Raw genomic sequence first — 22024 nt, forward strand, 5'->3', positions numbered from 1 at the left:
AGCCTTAAGAAATATATCCAACTCCTTCTTGAATATATTTAATGAATTGGCCTCGACTGCCTTCTGTGATAGAGAATTCCACAGGTTCACCACTCTCTGGGTGAAGAAATTCCTCCCTATCTATGTCCTAAATGGCTTACCCCTTATCCTTAGACTGTGACCCCTGGTTCTGGACTCCCCGACCATCGGGAACATCCTTCCAGCATCTAGTCTGTCTAGTCCTGTTAGAATTTTATAAGTTTCGACGAGATCCCCTCTCATTCTTCTAAACTCCAACGAGTACAAGCCCAATCGTCCCAATCTCTCCTCATACGGTGCAATCTCTCCAGCACGGTGGCATAGTGGTTAGCACTGTTGCCTCACAGCGCCAGGGACCTGGGTTCGAATCCAGCCTCGGGTGACTGTCTGTGTGGAGTTTGCACATTCTCCCCGTGTTTGCGTGGGTTTCCTCCGGGTGCTCCGGTTTCCTCCCACAGTCCAAAGATGTGCGGGTTAGGATGATTGGCTATGATAAATTGACCCTTAGCGTTAGGGGGATTAAATACGTGGGGTTACGGGGATCGGGTGGGATATGTGTTGGTGTAGGGGTTACAGGGATCGGGTGGGATGTGTGTCGGTGCAGGCTCGATGGGCCGAAATGGCCTCCATCTGCACTGTGGGGTTTCTGTGATTCATACGTCATTCCTGCCATCCCAGGTATCAGCCTGGTGAATCTTCGCTGCACTCCTTCCATGGCAAGAACATCCTTCCTCAGATAAGGCGATCAAAACTGCACACGATACTGCAGATGTGGTCTCACCAAGGCCTTGTACAACTGCAGCAGGACATCCTTGTTCCTGTACTCAAACCCTCTCGCTATGAAGGCCAACTTACCATTTGCCTTCTTAACCGACTGCTGCACCTGCATGCTTACTTTCAGCGACTGGTGCACAAGGACGCCCGGGTCTCGTTGCACTTCCCCTTCTCCCATTCTATTGCCATTCAGATAATAATCTGCCTTCCTGTTTTTGATACCAAAGTGGATAACCTCGTATTTATCCACGTTATATTGCATCTGCCATGCTTCTGCCCAATCACCCAACCTGTCCAAATCATACTGGAGTTTCTCGGTATCCTCCTTACAGCACACACACCCACCCAGCTTTGTGTCGTCTGCAAATTTGGAGATATTACATCTAGTTCCCTCATCCAGATCATTAATATATATTGTGAATAGCTGGGGTCCAAGGACCGATCCCTGCGGTACCCCACTAGTCACTGCCTGCCATTCGGAAAAAGAGCCGTTTATTCCAACTCTTTGCTTTCTGTCTGCCAACCAGTTCTCTATCCAAGTCAATACCTTGCCCCCAATCCCATGTGCCTTAATTTTACATGCTAATCTCTTATGCGGGACCTTATCGAAAGCCTTTTGAAAATCGAAATATACCAGAATGAAAGAGCAAGGAGCTGAGCACACCAGATTTAGCTAATTACCATAATAATATACTCCCTGCACATTTTCTAAGTATGCAGGGAGCACTAGGGCACAAGGTAGGTGGGGAATCTGAAGTGCAACAGCTCATAAAGGGCTGCTGCTCATTTCTTCTCACGCAACATGTGGCTGACTGTGATGTAGAGGATGGCTATACATCCAGAGCCAAGTGCTAGAACTTCCCCTTTGGGATATCGAGGGTGGAGAAGACTTTGCTGCCATTGGGGATCTGTAAGAGTAGGGTGGGTGTCTACTGAACCACCGGAGCGTACATGGGGGTAACTGAATTGAGCTTGCAGTAGTCGATAGTTAACCACCAATTGTCATCTGGCTTTTTGACTGACATTTAGGGGGCTATGGCTGCCTCCATTTTCTCAAACCGCTACGCGACTGGGTTGGAGCCTATCTATTTTGGGGGTTGTAGCATTGGCGGGCATAGTGGCCTAGGCAGTGGCAGAGAAAGCAGCGCATCGAGCTGCTCCTTCCTGGCGCGGAGATTCTGGGTGCCCCGACCCCTGGTTAGGCAGTGGGCCTTTGACGGCCGCTACTGCACCTTTGGGGATACTGGTGCGGGTCTGATCCCACGCAGCCTTGGTACGGGTGCACAGTCTATCCCAGACGGTGTCTTTAGAGACATAAACGCCTAGTGCGTTGCAGACTAATGGTTGGAGGCCATTCAGGAAGAATTTTGAAGACCTACTGGGTCTAACAGTTTCTGGAGTATCCCCGTAAGACAGGAAGATCAGTTTAAATTTGCTTTTACCTTCGAGGATCAGAAGTTTACCTGGACGTGCTTGCTACAAGGGTTCCATAACACCCCCACCATTTTCCACAAGTGTATGGCTGGAGCCCTGAAGAACTTTTCACGACCCTCCTGTTTGCTTCAGTATGTTGATGATTGTAATGTATGTACCTTTAAGGGGGAAAACTACTTTTTACAGCTCCTGTATCCTGTAGTACCGGCAGTGACCACACCTGTATATAAACCCTGAGTAGTGATCTGTACAGTCAGTTGCAGTTTGAACCACGTTGAGTAAACACCTGTTGTACCGTTCTCTGCAGTCCTTTTCTTATTACACGGACGTAACAGTGGCGACAAGCAGATTCGAACCTACCTGCAACTCTGCATCACCTCCCAGGGATTCGCTCCTGGAGAACAGTGGAAGAAGGTCGAGTCCAGAAGCACGGGCGTCGACCACGGGCAACCGCCCAGTCATCCAGCGGAGATTTGAGCATCGCAGGGGAGGCTGTCGAGAGCCAGGCTTGGCTTTCCAGTCACGGTGGTCCAGCGAAACGGGCTGGCAACAGGTACTGCGCAGACCCTTCCCGGACAGCAATGGGCTAGAGCCCGACCGAGTGGCACAGAAAAAGACCGAGCAGCGTCGACAGGGGTGAGAGAGAGGGCAGAGCGCACAGGGCGCAGCCGGTGTTCAGGACCGAGCAGCGTCAACGGGGGGGGGAGAGACAAGAGAGAGCAGAGCGCAGCCGGTGGTCAAGGGCCGAGCAGCGGCAACGGGGGAGAGAGGCGCGCAGGAAAACACGAGGCGCTGCCATTGCCACGAGGACCACAGAGAGCGGCATTGGCAGCAGCGCAGGAGCAGCGCACGAAACCCACAGGGCGGAAAGGGTGGACAGCTTTAAGTTCCTCGGAGTCCATATCACGGAAGACCTCTCCTGGTCCCTCAATAACTCCTCTCTGGTGAAGAAGGCCCAGCAGTGCCTATATTTCCTAAGGAGGCTGAAGGGATGTAACCTGTCACCCCTGATCCTCTCTAACTTTTACCGCTGCACAATAGAGAGCATCCTGACGAACTGTATCACAGTATGGTATGGCAGCTGTAGCTACTATGACCAAAAAGCCCTGCAGCGGGTAGTCAAAACTGCCCAACGCATTACCGGCACCCGGCTACCGACCATAGAGCACATATACCAGGAACGCTGTTTACGGAGGTCACGGTCCATCATCAAAGACCCTACCCACCCCAGCCACAGTCTGTTCGCCCTCCTGCCATCTGGGAGACGCTACAGATGCATTCGCACCCGTACGACCAGATTTAGGAACAGCTTCTTTCCCAGGGCTGTCATCCTACTGAACTCCACAAATAAACTCTAAAGCCTGCACATCTGCCAATGCACTTTATTATGGTTATGTTAATGTTAATGTATTACAAGCCAAATGTATGTTGAATGTTTAAATGTCTTAATCTAAATGTACACTCTCGGGAGCCGCAATCCTACATTTCGTTGTACTGCACTTGTGCACTAACAATGACAATAAAATTGATTTGATTTGATTTGCCACGAGGACCGCCGAGAGCGGCGTTGGCAGCAGCACGGCAGACGCCATTTTAAGCCGCAGCGGGGAAGGAAAGCGCGGGAGACGCCATTTTAAGCCAGTCTAACCACACCCAAAAATGCCGAAGAGTGGCAGTATCACAGCGTTCGACAATGAAGTCGAAGAGTGGACGACATATGTCGAACGCATAGAAGTATACTGCAAGGCTAATGAAGTGCCAGATGACAAGAAAGTGCTGGTATTGTTGAATTCAATGGGTGCAAAAACGTATGGCTTACTACGAAACCGAGTAACCTCAGAGATCCAGTAGAAAAGGATTTTGAAAACAGTGTCAATCCTACAGGACCACTTAAACCCCACACCGCTGCTGATCGCAGAACGATTTAAGTTTCACAAAAGGAACCAGCATAAAGATGAAAGTAATGCTGAGTATTTAACGGAACTGCGCAAGCTATCGAAACACTGCCAGTTTGGAACGGGACTAGCAGATACTTTAAGGGACAAGTTTGCGTGTGGGCTTCAAAGTGAAGGAACCCAGAAACGGCTTCTATCAGAAAAGGATCTTACGCTGGACAAGGCTTTCAGCATTGCAGTATCACACGAAGCAGCAGCACGGGGTGCTGCAGAGATACAACAGAGACCGCAAGAATATGGCACAAATGAAATGTCATACGGAACAGTGAAGTGCTATCGCTGCGGCAGAACAACACACGACCGTAATGATTGCTGGTTCAAGGACAAAGTGTGCAGACAGTGTGGAAAAGTAGGACACATAGCAAGAGTCTGCAGGTCGGGAAAGAAAACCAGCAGCAAGAAATCTCCACAGGAGAAGTACAAGAAGGTACATAAGGTGACGGAGAGTAGTTCAGACGAACAGAAGAGTGATAGAGACTCCGGAAGCAAGGAGCTGGGTTGTCTGAAACTACATAACGTGATCAAAACGGAGGATCACCAAACTATCTGGGTCACGCTCAAGATAGCAGGAGTCCAAGTGAAAATGGAATTGGACACAGGATCAGTCCTAACAGTCATAAACCGAAGGGACTACAAGCGGCTATTCTCACATATACCCTTGAGAGATACAAAGATTGTCTTGAAGACGTACACGGGGCAAAAAGTCTACCCCAAAGGAAAAATAAGGGTGAACGTTATATATAACGGCAAGGAAACACCAAAAATGGACCTATATGTATTGCCAGACGGAGGACCACCACTACTAGGACGTGAATGGATCCGGAAGATACAGCTAGATTGGCATTCCATACAAGCACTGACTGTAGATGCCAAAAAGGATGACGACGTCACACCTGGACGACTGTCAAAAATGCTAACTGACGCACAAGAACTGTTCCAGCAGGGACTCGGAACACTAAAAGGCATAACAGCGACGATCAAAATAGAGGTAAATGCAAGCCCAAAGTTTTTTAAGGCCAGCCCGGTACCTTATGCGATCCACCCAGCCATCGAAGCAGAGCTGGAAGGTTTGGAACGTTCAGGAGTACTGTCCAAAGTGGACTGGAGCGAGTGGGCTACACCCATCGTTCCTGTAATGAAGAGGTCGTTGAATAATATGCCTGGGGAACCAAAGAAGGTTCGCATCTGTGGGGACTTTAAGGTGACAGTGAACCCAGTTCTTCACACTGTACAATATCCGCTTCCGCGGATTGAAGATATTTTCGCCTCGCTATCTGGAGGGAAATGCTTCACTAAGATTGATCTGGCCCAGACGTACCTGCAAATGGAGGTAGAAGAAGCCTCGAAACAGTACCTCACGATCAAAACTCATAAAGGTTTCTACCAATACAACCGGCTGGTGTTCGGGGTAGCATCAGCTCCGGCTACTTGGCAAAGGGCAATGGAATAAGTCCTGCAAGGGATCCCAGGGACCCAGTGTTATTTGGACGACATCCTGGTCACGGGCGAAAATGACAGTGATCACCTCGCCAACCTGGAGCAGGTGCTCACTAGATTGAAGGAATATGGGCTCCGAGCTAATCGCCACAAATGCGAGTTTTTCCAGAAGCAGATCTCGTATTGTGGCCATGTTATTGATAAAGAGGGGTTACATAAGTCCCCTGAAAAGATTAAGGCAGTAGTCAAGGCTCCAGCACCGGAAAATGTGTCACATCTGAGGTCGTTCCTCGGGCTGGTGAACTACTACCATAAGTTCTTGCTGAATTTGTCTACCGTACTACACCCCCTGAACACCCTACTGCAAACTGGGGTGCCATGGAAGTGGAGTGATGAATGTAAACGAGCTTTCCAGAAGAGCAAAGCATTGATCACATCAAAAGAGGTGTTGGCTCATTTCAACCCAGCACTACCAATTCGGTTGGCGTGTGATGCATCACCCTATGGTATTGGAGCTGTGCTGTCGCACAAATTCCCGGACGGCTCGGAGAGGCCAGTAGCCTTTGCATCTCGGTCACTAACCTCAGCCGAGCGTAACTACGCCCAGATTGACAGGGAGGCCCTCAGCCTAGTGTGGGGAGTGAAAAAGTTCAATCACTATCTGCACGGGCAGAAGTTCACCTTGCTGACTGACCACCAATCACTTGTCTCTATCTTTAATCCAAAGAAGGGCGTTCCGGTGATGACCGCACAACGGCTACAAAGATGGTCCCTTTTTCTAGGGGCGCACCAATACGAAATCGAGTATAAGGGCACGAAACAGCATGGAAACGCTGATGGGCTATCACGCCTGCCACTGCCTACTGCGGAGGAAGCACCAGCAGTGGATCCTGTTGAAATATTTCATTCGACTATAATTGAATGCTTGCCAGTAACTAACGCTGGTATAGAGAAGGAGACCCGAAATGACCCGACACTGTCTCGGGTATATGATTTGACGGTGAAGGGATGGCCAGCACATGGCGACTCACTGTTGCCAGCATTCTCATCCAGAAGAGAACAGCTGTCAGTATGCCAGGGAACCTTGATGTGTGGATCCCAAGTGGTAATTCCACCCAAGTTAAGGGAGAGAGTGCTCAATGAGCTTCACGAAGGTCATCTGGGAGGGGTGAAAATGAAAAGCCTTGCTAGGGCTTATGTGTGGTGGCCGGGGATCGATCAGCAAATCGAGGACCTGACCAAGAGCTGCTCAGGATGCCAGAAGGTCCAAAATGCACCACCACATGCCCCTCTACACCCATGGGAGTGGCCCTCATCTCCATGGCAACGGGTGCATATTGATTTTGCTGGTCCATCCATGGACTCAATGTTTTTAATAGCCGTGGATGCGCACTCGAAATGGCCTGAGGTGATCAAAATGTCCTCCACCACCACAGAGAAAACTATTGCAGTCCTACGGACCATTTTTGCCAGGAACGGCTTGCCAAAGCAGATTTGCTCTGATAACGGACCACAGATTGTGTCCGAAGAGTTTCGAAGATTTATGAAAAGGAATGGGGTAAGGCATTACACATCCGCCCCGTATCATCCAGCCACAAATGGATTGGCTGAGAGGTTCGTACAAACCTTTAAAAACAGTAAAGGCCATGTGTGATGACGACATTCCACTGCAGCATAAGGTGGACAATTTCCTGTTAGCCTACAGAAATGTGACACATGCAGTCACCAACCAGGCCCCGGCCGCGATGTTCTTTAACCGAAGGTTGAGATCTCGTCTGGATTTGCTCAGACCAAATGTACAAAGAGATGTTGAGAGTAAGCAATTCCAGCACATCAATGAGAAGCCGACAAGGAGCTTCAATGTAGGGCAACCAGTCTTGGCCCGCGACTACCGAACAGAGAAATGGCAACCAGGAACGATATGCACATGGCAGGGGCCGCTAATGTACACAGTGGATGTTGGGGAGAACATTGTGAGATGCCATGCTGACCAGATCCTAGAGTCACAGGAACGAGTCAACCCCATGTCTCGGCCATACGTACCTGGTGAGGAACCCGACGTACTGGTCGCATCTACCTCAGAAACAATAGCATTGGAAGCTGATGAATCAACTGACGACAGGGTGTTAGAATCGCCTCCGCACCAAGAGTGAGACACTCGGGAAAGGCGTTATCCAGAAAGAATCAGGAAGCCTCCCCAAAGACTGAATTTATAAATAGACTATTTTCAGTTAATGTTGCATGTTAAAAGTGTTAATTGTAATTAGTTTGATATTTAATTGTTAAATGAGTGTTATGGTACTGTTAATCTAAAAGGGGAGGAATTGTAATGTATGTACCTTTAAGGGGGAGAACTACTTTTTACAGCTCCTGTATCCTGTAGTACCAGCAGTAACCACACCTGTATATAAACCCTGAGTAGTGATCTGTACAGTCAGTTGCAGTTTGAACCACGTTGAGTAAACACCTGTTGTACCGTTCTCTGCAGTCCTTTTCTTATTATTACACGGACGTAACAATGATAACCTGCTTGCTACCACAGACCGTGTCGAGCATTTGACCCTCCTACAGGAACTGAAGACCGGGTTGTCGAAGTATTCCCCTCTGCCACCCCTGGTGCGCTGGAAGATAGAGTGGAGTTTCTGCATGAAGGCATTCGGGCTGTCAGTAGGACCCTGTAAGATGGGTAATTAAAAAAATCCTCCACTGCTGCCTGAGCTCGAGGGGGTCAGTGTGGACCCCCACCGCTCCCAAGTTAGCTTTAAGTACCCGACCTCAACCGCAGTGAGGGACCGTTGCGTGGCTGTGGTGGTTTCTACCCTACCAGTGCTTGAGGAGATCTCCTCGCCTTCTGCTCGCCTGGGCTCATGTTCTGCCTGTGATCGGGTGACCACACACACTGGCATCGCCTCACCTGCCTCGCCCTCCTTGTATGATGGAAGCAGAGCAGAGGGATTGGAGCCCTCTCCTAAACCATCCCAGCAAGGACCGGGATCTGTCGGTTTAATTTTGGAAACAGCTGCCACTAATACTCGCTGTTGGCCAATTTGTGCCTTAAGCTGTTGGAGTTTGCTTGGCACAGGGCATGGTCTGCCCCAGGGGAAGCAGTGCTTTGCTGTCAATTCAGTTCCCTTACTGCCTCTCTTGCATCTTCCAATTTCTTGCTTAGCCTATGGTTTTCTGCCTGTAGTTCAATGTCTGTCTAGAATCTGGTCTAGCTTCCTTTGGGTACACTGTGCTTTGTCATGTTCTCTTTGCTCCCGGGACAGCTGGGTGCGGAGCTCAGAGATGGCCCGGAGCTGGCGACCATTCTGGTTTTGCAGCTGGTATATTCATTCCTTTAACCATTTAACATCCTGATTTAGCTGCACAGCACATAAGTGTGCCCCGTACACCAACTTATCCCAGCCTGTTTCAGCTTAAGTTTGTTTTTGTGGACATCTTTAGAAAGTTTGTCAAGAATATAATCATAGTCCCCATTACTATCTTCTAAAATTCCTAGAACACCCGTGGCCGCAGCCTTACCGATCTTTTCTGCCAGGCTGTCTATTAACAATTGTCAGTGATATGCCAACGCCATTGTATTTCTGGTTTTACCTTTAACTCTCTCCCGCTCAATACTCAGTCTGAGCAACGATCACGTGCATTTGACCAAGTCCCTCCAGTCCCCACAACTCCTTACAACTCCCAACTCTGTGATCCCACTTCTGACACCACTGTAAGGTTTGGATCACAGGTCACACACAGATTACCCAAAAGGTCTTAGGAGTTGTAAGGCTTTTTGTTAAGGAGCTACAGTTTTAAAGCATAATCAGATATTACATGTGGTTAAGATAAGTATAATAGACATACAACCCGTGACAGTAGAGAGCGACCTACGACTCCCAAAGCGAAATGCCACGACCGGACGGGCGGTTAGATGCCAGATGAGACAGCGTGGAGGTCTCAGGTTGGCGAATCTCTGCAGCCTACAGCAACTATCACTAGTTCATCCCTCGAGCTGTTGGAGGTGTTAGGCATAAGCCAGCATTGATTTCCACTTCGAGGAAGCTTTCGCCCCTAGCTGTCTGATTTCCTCTCTCAGTCGTCTATATTTATAGTTATTTTGGTGGGCTGGTGTTTACCTGGTGTCAATCATGGCTGACAAGGCCTTCCTCTCATCTTTCTGAGGGATGTCTTGTTATATTTCTTTAAGGACATTTTATGACTTTCTGGCTCCATATTGTCTAACTATCATCCCACCATCCTGTGTTGTTTTGCATTTCACGATTCCCTTATCACTTCTATTTGTCTTTTGGTGCTGGTTATTTGACCTCGCTGACATTCCTGCCATCTATTCCTGGCTGCATTTCAGTTTGTTATCAGTCTCTGTTCTAAGAATTAAAACCCTATTTACAAATCCAACAGCTATTTCTTATAAGGCGATCATCACAAATTTGGGGACCAATGATTGCCTTAAAATGAAGGCAACATGAGAGGTTCCATGGAGATTCTCTGTTATTTTCTCAACGAGATCCACCATATGCAATTGTCACTTCAACAGCTCCTATTTGACTAACTAAACAGCATTTGTGTTATTAGTAATTGAAAGCGACATCTAATATTATACTAAAAATGTTGATAAAATACAGGACACGTCATTGTGTTACACTGAATATTCTGCTAACCAGAGTTGGAATGGAGCAAATTGATGGCACAAATTTCCAGGCAAACTACATAAGCTTATGTACGATATTCCTCTATCTGTATATCTCATGGTTTGGTGGAAATTGATAGGAGATATTGGGTCAAATTTTCATCTTTACTGCCTGGGCAATGATCTGGTGGAGCGGAACAGACAGGTTCTATAACGGGCAGGCAATCTGCTCTACCAGATTATCACCCAGCCAGTGAAGACAAAAACTTATCCCATTGTGATGCTATGGAAATCTAAATCCAGTGTATCTGTTTTAGCCCTAGGTGCAGCTGCTTATGGAGGAAATTCTCGGAAGAAACATTCTCCAAGATCCCAACCTTCACCTGCCCACCATCCCTGCCAGATGTCTGTGCCTCTGTGGGCATGCTCCAAAGGAAATATTCCCATGAACAATTGGCTTTCCTACTATCACTGCTGAACACATACAACATATTGGTCCAGTCGCCTTTAAATGTACAACGTGGGATATAATTCTATTCTGAATGCATTTGCTTAACAAAACATGCTTAACGTTTATAGCAAGCGCAATTGGCATTGCAGCACGTATGAGGTTACTGAGGAAAAAAGTGGCATCTTGCCCATTGAAACTGTACTAAAACAACACTGGTTGTATTACTGCTCATACCATTATATTGCCTTGATTTCCATATCAAATCATATGATATGTACAAGGGCTAACTTGCACATATTCTTTGGGAGCAGTACATGTGATAACATTTTGTGTGTTAAAATGGGAATTAACTGCTTCCTTTAACAGGCAGTGTTAAGGATTTCATAGGAAGTATAGACTTTAAACTTAGAAATTTTAAGAGGTGACATTTAAGAAAAATTAGATGATATATGAATATGCCTTTCATTTATACACTATATATGGGGCTCATTTTGAAATTTTTTGCAAAGATTTGGGGCAAGAAAATAATATTGTGGGATATTGCTCCCTGAACTTCTCCTGTGGCAGATATTTTAACAATCGTGCTGCAAGCCTCTTGCAGTAGTTGCTGGCTACAGAGCCACAGCAGTGCAGAAGGAAAACATGCAGCTATTTTAAATGGTATTGTAGACCGACGGTATTCTGTGCTTTATTTCAAATGTCAGGTACTATATACCCCAACTGTGGCATTCGACCCTTTTTAATTTATTTGTGTGGACACAAATTGGCCCCTTGAGAAATACCCCCATGGCCAGTTTCTGGGACACAAAGTTTCCCCCCTTAAAGAAGTTATTAAGTCAGCATGATAAATCCACAGTGTGCATACCATTATAAAACTCTCTTGTAGTGGAGTGAATGATGATGTGAATGGTGCACACAAGTGCGTTTTGCATCATTTATACATCATAATCAACACATGACATGAAAGTGCAATTTTAATGATAAACACAAAGGGACTTAAAATATAGAAAACACTTTGGTGAAGAGATAGAGTAGAAAAAGCACAAATTCCCCCCTCACAGTGCCTTCATTAAACGTTGGGCTCGGTGTTTGAAACAAATTATTAGAACATCTTGTTACTCAATTTTAATGTGTTTCGGCAGTGTCCCAATACCAGTTTAGAAATTAAACCCCTTTAATTTTCTCTCCAACTTGTTTACAGAAACAAATTCCAACGGGAACAAAAGGCTTTCACAGTGCAATGAAAACTGAAGTAGAATTCTGTAACAGTGATTTTTACCTAGGTTTATTGAAGGATTTCTGGCTGCTTTTTAAAACATATTAGTAAGTAAAGCACTCTTTTATCTCCATCTTAAAACAGGTCAGCAAACAAACGAACTAACATATAATCAGTCAACAACAATCTTACTATAGCATACTCACATTGAATGATATAAAAATAGGAACAATTTTGAGGGCTGTGTACTGCCAGAGTTGCAGTGTTTTTAAATAAAGGCAGAAACACAGATCTCAGTTGGAAAAGATGAGTGATGTTGGTACATTGCTGTTAGAATGAATACAATAGCAAATTTAGTTTTCTAGTTGTGTGTTATGCTGAGACATTTCACACTATGGAGTTTTTCTGTGAAAAATGGTTTAGATAATCAGATTGTATCGCTGGCGCTGACCCATTAAAATGAATGGGTAACCATTGACATTACTGTAAAAAAAAAAGACCAGTGACTTAAATATGATGGGCAGGATTTTCATTGGGCCGTGGAGGCGGGATTGGAGGCGTGTGGGGGGTTAAAATCTCAAAATCGGGGGGGCACGAACCCATCCCGCCCTCAACCTGCCTCCATGCCAGTTTCAAAGGAGGTGGATACCCAACCTGTGCTGGGAGTCGCCTCCCCGAGGCGGGAAGGGGATTAGTGCCAATTAACTGCCTGTTAACAGGTAGTTAACAGGCAGTTTTTAGCCTAATCCCTATTTTTATTCCTGAAGTGTGGGATTCCCGACGGCTCCAAACCACGCCAAGTTAGCGAGGCGGACCGTCGGGCTGAAGGGTTCGAGATGTCCGTTGTTCAGGTGAGTGATGGGTGCATGAGTGCAGAGGTAAGTGTGTTTGGTGTGTGTAAAGTGTTTAAAGAAGTTTTACTTACCTTTACAGTCTTCCTTCCTTCAGGTCTCGGGAGTCCCTCATCTCACCGGCACAGAAAGCAAAATGGCCGTGAGCTGTCAAAAGTTGCAGCATTCAGCTTTCTGTTCTGGAGAGATCTCTAAATCAGCCTGAGAGGAAGGAATTAACTTGGTGTATAGATTGTCAGTGTTTGACAGCTTCAAAGAGCTGTCAAACGCTGATATTTCATCTGTCAAAAGCTCGACAGATGAAATGTCAATCTGTGACGTCACCTGTTGCCGGGTGGCCCTTAATTGGCCTGCTGAGCCCGCTGGGCGAGGTCAATCAAGTGAAAATCGCGTGGGTTGGCCACAACTCGATGGAGGCGGGACTACAACCCCGAAAGTTGTAGTCCCGTCTCCTACACACCTCCAGTATCAAAATCCAGCCCGATGTATTGTGCATCTTGTCAAGTGTTGTAGAAACTGGTGGTATAACCTCTTCCCTCAATACAGTGCACTCTTGCTCGTCCCGGCTCCAAATTCAGGTGGTTAGCCCCACATAGGGCTGTGTGAGTTCAGCACGTGGTGAGTGAAGCACTGAGGCATTCAAATATTGAGAAAAGGTCCTGCAAGAAGCACAGAACTCTAATTTAAATAAATGATTTCCCTCTTTCAACATTCCTGATGTGCACTCCTAATGACCTTATCCAACATGGCGGGCGATGCACTTCCAGCCGAAAATGTGCGCACACTTCCCGCCCGCCATATTGGAGGCTTAGATCCACAGTGTAAAGTATGGAACAAGAGAAAGCCATTCACATCATCAAACTATATACAATGTTGGATCTCTCCAAGCCCTTTTACCTCCTGGGGAAAGATTAGGCAAACTTATCTCTGTTCTTCAAAATCAAATCAAGTAAAAGTCCATAAAAAATAATTTGCATTTAAAGAACTTCTTTTACATCCTCAAGAATCCCATAGTACTTTACAGCCAATAAATTACTTTTAAAGTATAATCACTGTTGCAATGTAGGGTCCTGCTGAGGGAGTTAGGAACTAAATTTAAAAGCAAGACCTCGAGGGTAATTCCTTGCAACGTACAAATTGGCATAGAGACAGACAGATCAGGCGAGTTAACACGAAAGAGGGGTTCCTTTTCATGGGGCACTGGCACCAGTACTGGGACAGGAAGGAGCTGTACCAATGGGGTGGGCGCCACCTGAGAACAGGAATGAGACCAGTGTCCCAGCGGAAAGGATAAATGGGAAGGTCGCAAAGGCATTAAACTAACATGAAGGGAGGAGGATTCTACAAGAAATGAAACAAGCTTAAATATAAATGAAACCAGAAAGGAGAGCATTGGACAGACTAAACTAAGGGAGGACATAAAAGGCCAGAGAGAAACTAGAGTTATAGGGAGAGAAATTCGGTATCGCCCCATTTGGGGCGCAATTATCGGCCGGGCACAAAGTTTAGCGCCTGGCGCTAATTATCGCCTCCGACTGCAAACTTGGCTTCTATCGCCCCTGGAGGTGATTGGAGCACTAAATCAGGCGCTACACACCTCTCTTAAGGCACTAATGCCGAGGAGCAAGACGCTACCTCAGAGCGCTGGCAAAGCTCATGTGATGTCAGTTAGCAATGGAACACAGACACACTGGCGCCGGCCAGTTCTTAAAGGGGAGGGTCGATCTTGCTCTCCATCCACACCCTGCTCATTGCAGCTTTGAATCTCGGCCTGGAGAAACCTGTACATCAAATCTGCTGGAAAGAACAATGGAGACCCCCAGGGAAAGAGCTCAGAGCGCAGCCCCCCCAGTCTCTTCCCGACTGCAAAACGCTCCCCTCAACCTGTCGTTGCTAGCAGCAGGCGGTAAGGCAGGGGGCGCCACTCAATATCCGGTCTGGGGTGTTGCACGCTCGACTGACGTCACGATCTGCGGGTGCAGGAGATCATGGCGGTAGTGTTTAGCGCCGCCGCAAAATGTCGTCAATTTTATGAGCGGCGCAAACATCGCCGCGCCTGGGCGCTAGCTGCTTTGCGCCCCATCAGCGTCCTCTTAAGGCGCTAACGGGAGGTGCAAACCAACCAAATTTTTCCCCCATAGAGTTAAAAGATGGTTAAAAATAGTGAGAGGAACTGCTATTAAAAATGAGTTAAACTGTTGTACAGCAATGCACACAGTGTCCGTAATAAAACAGGGGAACCGGAGGTAATAATACGTTGTGAGGAACCAGATATAGTAGGGATTACTGAGACATGGCTACAGAAAAAATCAGAACTGGGAATTAAAGATTGCAGGGTATAACATATTTAGAAAAGATATAGAGGGGGAAAAAGGGGAGGTGGAGTGGCTGTACTTAATAGAGATAACGTTAATGTTAGTAGAAAATAGTGACGCAGTTATCAGTAAGACAGAAGTAGAATCCATGTGGATTGAGATAAAAGATAATAAAGGATCAATCACACTAATAGCGGTAGTCTACAGACCATTTAATAGTGGAAGGGATGTGGAGAAAGAAATGTGCAAACAAATTAGGGAAATGAGTAAAAAACAGAATAATAATCATAGGGGATTTCAACTACCCTAAAATTAATTGGCCAGAAAAGGTAGGTAAAGGGGAAAAGGGAATGGAGTTCCTACAATGTGTACAGGACTCTTCTAACCCAGTATGTAAGAAGCCCATCAAGGGAGGATTCACTACTGGATCTAGTAATGGGGAATGAACTAGAGCAGATAAGAGTAGGGGACCATCTAGACAATAGTGACCATAATTTAATACAGTTTAGGATAATAATTGAGAAGGACATAAGCATGACAAAGAGGAGGGTAATAGATTGGAGAAAAGCTGATTTTGAGGGGCTAAGAATAGAACTTGGGAAAATAAAGTGGACAACAATGATGTAGAACAGCAATAGGAAACATTTAAAATGGTGTTCAACAGAGCCCAGGAAAAATATATTCTGCTAAAAAACAAGACCAAACTAAACATTAATGAGACACCACAGATGAATAAAGATGTAAGGGAAAAATTGAGGGTAAGGAACGGGACATACACTAAGTACATGGACAGCAGGGGAGAGCACGACAAGGAGAATATGAAGAGACTAGGAGAGAAGTCAAAAAAAATTAGGAAGGCAAAGAGGAACTATGAAATTAAATTATCAAGGAACATAAAACAAAATAGTAAAATATTCTACAGGCACATAAATAAAAAAAAGTCAGGATGGGAATAGGGCCACTAACGAACGGTCAGGATAAAATCACAGAAAGCAATAGCCCCCCACGAGGCCTCCGATTGCCTTCCTGGACGCCCCCACCACCCCATCAGCAACAGGTCGCCCACGATGCTCTGGTGGTCGACCCTGAATTGATCTTCTCCCCCACCCGCCCGGTCCTTCGATGTCCCCGATCTCCCCACCCCACTCCCCCGTCCCTCGATGTTGGCGATCTTCTCCCCTCTCTACACCGGCCCCCCCCCCCCTCCCCCAGTCCCTTGATATCAGCGATCTCCTCCCGCCCCCCGGTCCCTTGATGTCGGCCTACCTCCGGCTGCCGACACTGGCCCTGACCTGATCCCTCCTCCTTTGTTTCTGTGGAGCCAGGAAGAGCAGGAGTGCTCCTCCTAGCTCTACAAAAGTTGTGTGTGCCACTACTGGCTCAGGCACTACCTCTCCAGTTCACCTCCCCTCCCCACAGGACTTACCTGTGGCTCAGCTCAGTGTCAGAGCTGGACGAATTGCCCACTGCCCTGATTGGCGAGCTGCATTGGGACCACTCGATTGGCGTATACAGCTCTCCGGTTTTATAGAGATATGAGGCACGATTTCCAGCGAGCCCCAGGTTGACATCTTCAGGCGTTCATTCCAGGCACAACACCCATTTTGTGCCAGTTTACGGCACTACATGAATTTTTCCCCCAACTTCTGTAGAAATGCACAGTCCTAAGACATTGTAACTATCCAAGGCAATGACAGATGATTCACCAAAACATACAGAAGATAAGTAACATTGGCAAAAAGAGTACTAACTGACATGTTAAAAATCATCCTGGTGGTCATGGATTAGGCCTGGACTTTAATGATAATGGATAATCTGAGAGTTAACAACAGTTTCATTAGTTTACGATGTACTTATTTTCATTAGAGAGAAGAAAATTGGGGAAGACATGACTCGGGTCTTTAACGGATGATGCAAGTGGGTAATTCAACTTGGACTGTGAGCACAGAACTAGAGTTCATAAATGCAAAATTAACAAGTTTCAATCAAGATTAGAAGGATTTCCTCCCCTCCCCTCCCAGTGTATCGAATACGTGGAATAGACTCCCAGGTAAAAATACTAATCCTATATTAATTGGTCAGATAGGTACCTGGAGCTTTGTTCGATTTATCTTTGAAAGAGACAAAAGAGGAATTTCACAGAACCTTTCCTCAGGTGATTAAATGGGTTGGATGTAAAGTTCCTAGTCCATGGAATGAACAAACTTGATTGCTTAAATGGCCTTTTTTCATTCTACAATATTTGTTCTTATTCAATGTACTTATGTTTACCCTGAATGGTATGTATCTACATTTCTCTCTCCCCCCCATATGAATGAGTGAGGGAGAGAGAATCTATACATTATGGGGCTGATTTTCATCCCTGTTTTCAGGTGGGAATAGAATACCACACTGAAAGTTACAGCATAGGATTTAGCATTTTATTCCCCTGACCATTTTGGTGGGGTTCTTAAAATGGGCAGCCCAGACACCTGCCAGAAACAAACAAATGCCTCATTTGCCCATACAAATTTGAGACATATCAACAGGACCCCAATGCAATTTTCTGATACCAATGGTTAGAGTGTGTGCCATGCAAGCCCTGTTCATTGGTGCTTGACATTGAGCAACCTAACCACTGGACCTTAAAGGGACCTCTGCAGGACATTCGAAATACACCGCAGGTAAGTTCCTGTAACAATTTTTATGGGCCCAGGAATGCTGCTCTTTGCCTCTCAAAAATCGTTCCATCTGCTGTCAGTCACTCCATGCTCCAAATGGAATGGTGATGAGGCCCAGCCATGAAAATTGGTCAGGTCTTTCGTGGCTAAACTGAAAATTGGCCCAATATCTTTCTAGAGTTTTTTTTAAAATGTGTGTCTAGCACTGGAATTTGAACCAATCGAATTATTTAATTTATTTTTTCCAAGTGATTCCAGCTGTTATCTTGATTTCTGATTAAAATGCAGCCATATAAAAAGTTATATTTGCATTCAAATTAAGTTTACTCATGAAATTAGTTATTTATTGTTAAAAATACCTCCAAGAAAGCCTCATTTAGACCTTCCATCTACCTGTGGCTTAGGGTTTAAACTTTGCTTCAGTCGCACAGTTGGAAATTTCACCTGAAATTTGTTTGCTGCCACTTCAGACTGATGTGAACAAATTTTGTGTAAGAGAGAGATAGATGCATCATGGAAGTTGTAATTTTCACTCTGCTTTTCTGGAATTACAATAGCCAGAGTGCACCACAACAATCCACATCACATTACAATCAGGTAGAACATCTATAAATAACTAAGGTGCGAGCAGTGGGGGAAAATGAAAAAGATTTAATTTTATTTCACCGTTTTACATAGTTGTTGGCTGAATGAAAGTTTTTATGTCACTGAGGGGGATTGATATTTGTGCCAGGGTTGGAAGAGGATGTTTATGAGGCACTTTGAAGTTGAGCTAGGACATTGTGGCTGGAGTCAGTCAGCCAGGCCCAAACCAGGGCAAATGACCATCTGGTCAAGACCCTGGTCATTGGATACACCTTGCTTCATCCTATGCCACCAACAGCTTCAGCAAGAACCATAAAATCACTTTTATAGTCATATAAATAATTGAGAAAAGGGTATTTGGGGAAGGAGGAAATAAACAAATGCAAGGATTGCATCTGAAGTAAATACTGCAAATTTACCAAGAGAGGTATGGTGTACAATTTTATTGTAAATAACTGTGAATAAAAGGTTTTGGGCAGCAAAGCACTAGAAGTTACTACTTGCATTTTAAGCAAGTTTTCTAAGGTGGTAGATAGTATTACAAATATGACATCTATGAAGCATGTATCTTTTACTATCAGTTAAAAGTGTGATTTTTTACTTTGTTAATCATATGATACATTGCTTCAGTAAATTGCCAGATTACAGCGATGAGCAAACCACTGTCTAGGTTTCAGTAAACATCAGAAACCATGCTCCTAGACCCAGAGTATCTGAGCAATGTTACAGGAGATTTACTAATAGTTAAAAAAAAAATTGTTTCTTTACTTATAGCTATCAATGATTAACATTTGTAATTCTTTAACAGATCATTTGCATATAAATGGAGTGAGGAGGACCTGGTTGGTATTTTCACCTGGCACTGTGCTACATTAGTTTTATCTATTTAAAAATTCTGACCATGATTACAAGGGGACATCCTTTATAGGATACAGCAATGGAAAAATTACAAAGGTTCTACCCAAGTTTCTTATAGATCAGGTGTCCCTTGGATTTCATAAAATTAAATTGCCTGTTTCATGTGAATTTTATATTAACCTTATGCCAAAAGATGCAGCAGTTCAAAACAACTTAATGGTGCAGTTACAGCACCACCCTCACTATACAAAATGGTTTTGTGTGTATAACTTGTGAGTCAGGTCTTTTATCTGACTCCCAATGCACTGAAACCAGAGATATGAAACTACCTTGACAGATAGTTTCACATCATGTGTAGTTTGCATTATAACTCCACTCCATTGCAAAGTTGTATTTTTTAAATGCCCAGGTTGTCTAATAGATCATTTGCAACTTTATGAATATGTTTCAATGGTTTTAATGTTAGGATAAAGAAGACACTCCCACTTGCACACTCATAACTTTAAAAGTAGATACCCAGGGAGTGAATTCCAGTGCATATATGGGCAGAACACTTTTGTTGCAGAATTCAATGAGAGGCGCAGTATGTGTAGTATAATTTGGATCTTCCGACAGCATCACACTATGAAGATATCAGTCTGCCTCCATGATCCCCAGACCCTTGATCCCCAACCCGACCCCCAAACCACCGCTCCCAGCCTGGATCCAAGACCCGACCCACAGACTCATCTTGTACTCTTCACCGGCAGGCTCTCACTGCCATGCTGGCTCCATTATAATGAGGCCCATGGCCCAATATTAGGAAAGCCTCAGGCCTCACCATTCAGATGCAGGGATTGCACCGAATATGGACTTGCCCAAATATCTGGGCCATGTTTCCTGGCAGATGGATAGCACATGTATTGTGGATATCTGAGGAGCAATTAACATCAAACGAATTTTAAAATATATAATTCTTTAAAATATCCAAACCCCATCAGTGTTGATGTTTCGAACAGGAAGGCTCTATTCTTATAGAACAATCTGGCCACTCATTTAAAAGTATTGTACAAACAAGCAATTTAAAAGTTAAACACAAGTCGCAACCCCGCAAGTCTAATTTTCACTACCTTTTTTTTATTAAGACCCATTATTTGGCATTTTTAAAAACAGTGTTTGATCAGGTAATTCCCATTTTGTATTAAATAATTAAAACAATAATTCTGAAACTAACTTTTAACACAATATACTACCTAGACAGACTGTTCCCTGCCTTAAAAAAATGAACTTGTGGTCCATACGCCTCAATACATTCTTCATAATGCTAAATTGCTGTATCTTCATGCATTAGCTGTATAAAGCCTTTCACTGCAATTTTACTGCCATAAGCCACAATTTAAGGAAGGTGAGATTGGATAATTATAAAACAAAATCAGTGTTCATCATAATATTTGGGCAAATCTGTTTTGACTTGCAACAACAGTCCCAAATTTAATTTGCTCTTCGTAACAATTATGTTGTTATGAACTACCCAAGGCAACTATCACAACCTGTGAATAAGTGTACCATTTTCACATGCAGGTTATATCAAAAGATATTTTTTGGTACAGACCAAAATCAAAACTATTAAAATTAAAAATATTGTAAGCTTTTGAAAAGTGCAAGTTTTAATCCATAATTTTTTAATTAAATGTTATCAATGAAGCATTCCAGCCAGTTTACCTAAATGAGTGGATCTTAACTGCATGACAAAACTACCGAAGTTGGAGAGCAAGAAAATGTTATGCTGGTTTGATTTAGACAATATTCAAATTTCTCCTCCATTCATCAACAAGTAGGGTACCTAGTGTTCTGAGACTAAAGAGTCATGTTATTTTGTAAAACCTTCCTTTTCTAACCTAATTTGTAAGAGCTCCCTACTGAAAGGAGAATAAAACAGAGCAGTGAAGACAAATTGAGCATGTTGGTTTCCATTATTTCAGCCAGTTCAATTTCTTTTTTTTGGTAAAATGCTTGGTTATTGTCAGAAACTTTGTATGTTAATGAAACGTGTTGCTCTGTTTTGATTGTTTTTTGCAATCAGTGTAAGCTGTGGCATTTTGTTGTTAAAATGCATTTTAAATGAAGTATTTTGTGTATGCATTTGTATTATTACAAAACATATATTATACATGGGAGTTGATCTGCTGTCTGCCATGCTCTGTAATGCTGGAAACTACTCAACCAACATAAAGATGTGTTTGTTTCGATTGTGACCACTGGGGTATGTGTAGTTCTTGCTTCATGTATTTTTTTTTAAACTTTCCTTCTGTGTGCTTTGTACCATAGCTTTACTAATTTTGTTTAGTAATTAAACAAGCTATTTATTGCATTCTAATACAGTACTCAATAATACCTTGGCTGCCAGATAATTGTGAAGGAATGGGGTGAAGTGCAGAGACAGTCCCTCACAACTGCCCCATGCGGCAAATCAACTAAGTCATATACCAAATGTACTGCACCCCCCTACAAGTTCCACCCCTCACTGACTGATGAATGCTTGAGAGACTGGACAGTGGTCTGGAATATCTCAAGGGCTGTGATCCACCTCACAATCCCTCACCACCCACCACCATATACACAAGCTAGGTCAACTTTCACCACCTACAGCAAACAGGTGTATTTTCTGTTGCGACAAGGCCCTATGCTTCTCTAATGTGAGAAAAGCACCCATGAGATATATATCAATCACAGTAACATTGTACATCACCCTAAGGCTAATGTACCAAGCTGTCTGGAGTGCCTCCCTGTAGGAATATGTAATAGCCTATCCAAACGAGCACTGACCCCACCGAATTTACTAGGTTCACTTTAAT

The 22024-nt window shown here is 44.5% G+C and overlaps 1 protein-coding gene across 1 annotated transcript in view; it reads left to right on the forward strand.

Annotated features, from left to right (window-relative positions):
- Positions 1–21424, forward strand: part of LOC147123316 (palmitoyltransferase ZDHHC2-like) — a 230397-nt gene extending 208973 nt beyond the window's left edge. The window contains exon 13 of the mRNA XM_085970680.1: positions 10572–21424. The gene's annotated coding sequence lies outside the window, so the exon portion shown is untranslated. The remainder of the gene's footprint in view (positions 1–10571) is intronic.
- The last annotated feature ends 600 nt before the right edge of the window (positions 21425–22024 follow it).

Source organism: Somniosus microcephalus, chromosome 2 (assembly GCF_052327205.1).
Source record: "Somniosus microcephalus isolate GS21.2 chromosome 2, FLI_Smic_1.0, whole genome shotgun sequence".
Lineage (NCBI taxonomy): Eukaryota > Metazoa > Chordata > Chondrichthyes > Squaliformes > Somniosidae > Somniosus > Somniosus microcephalus.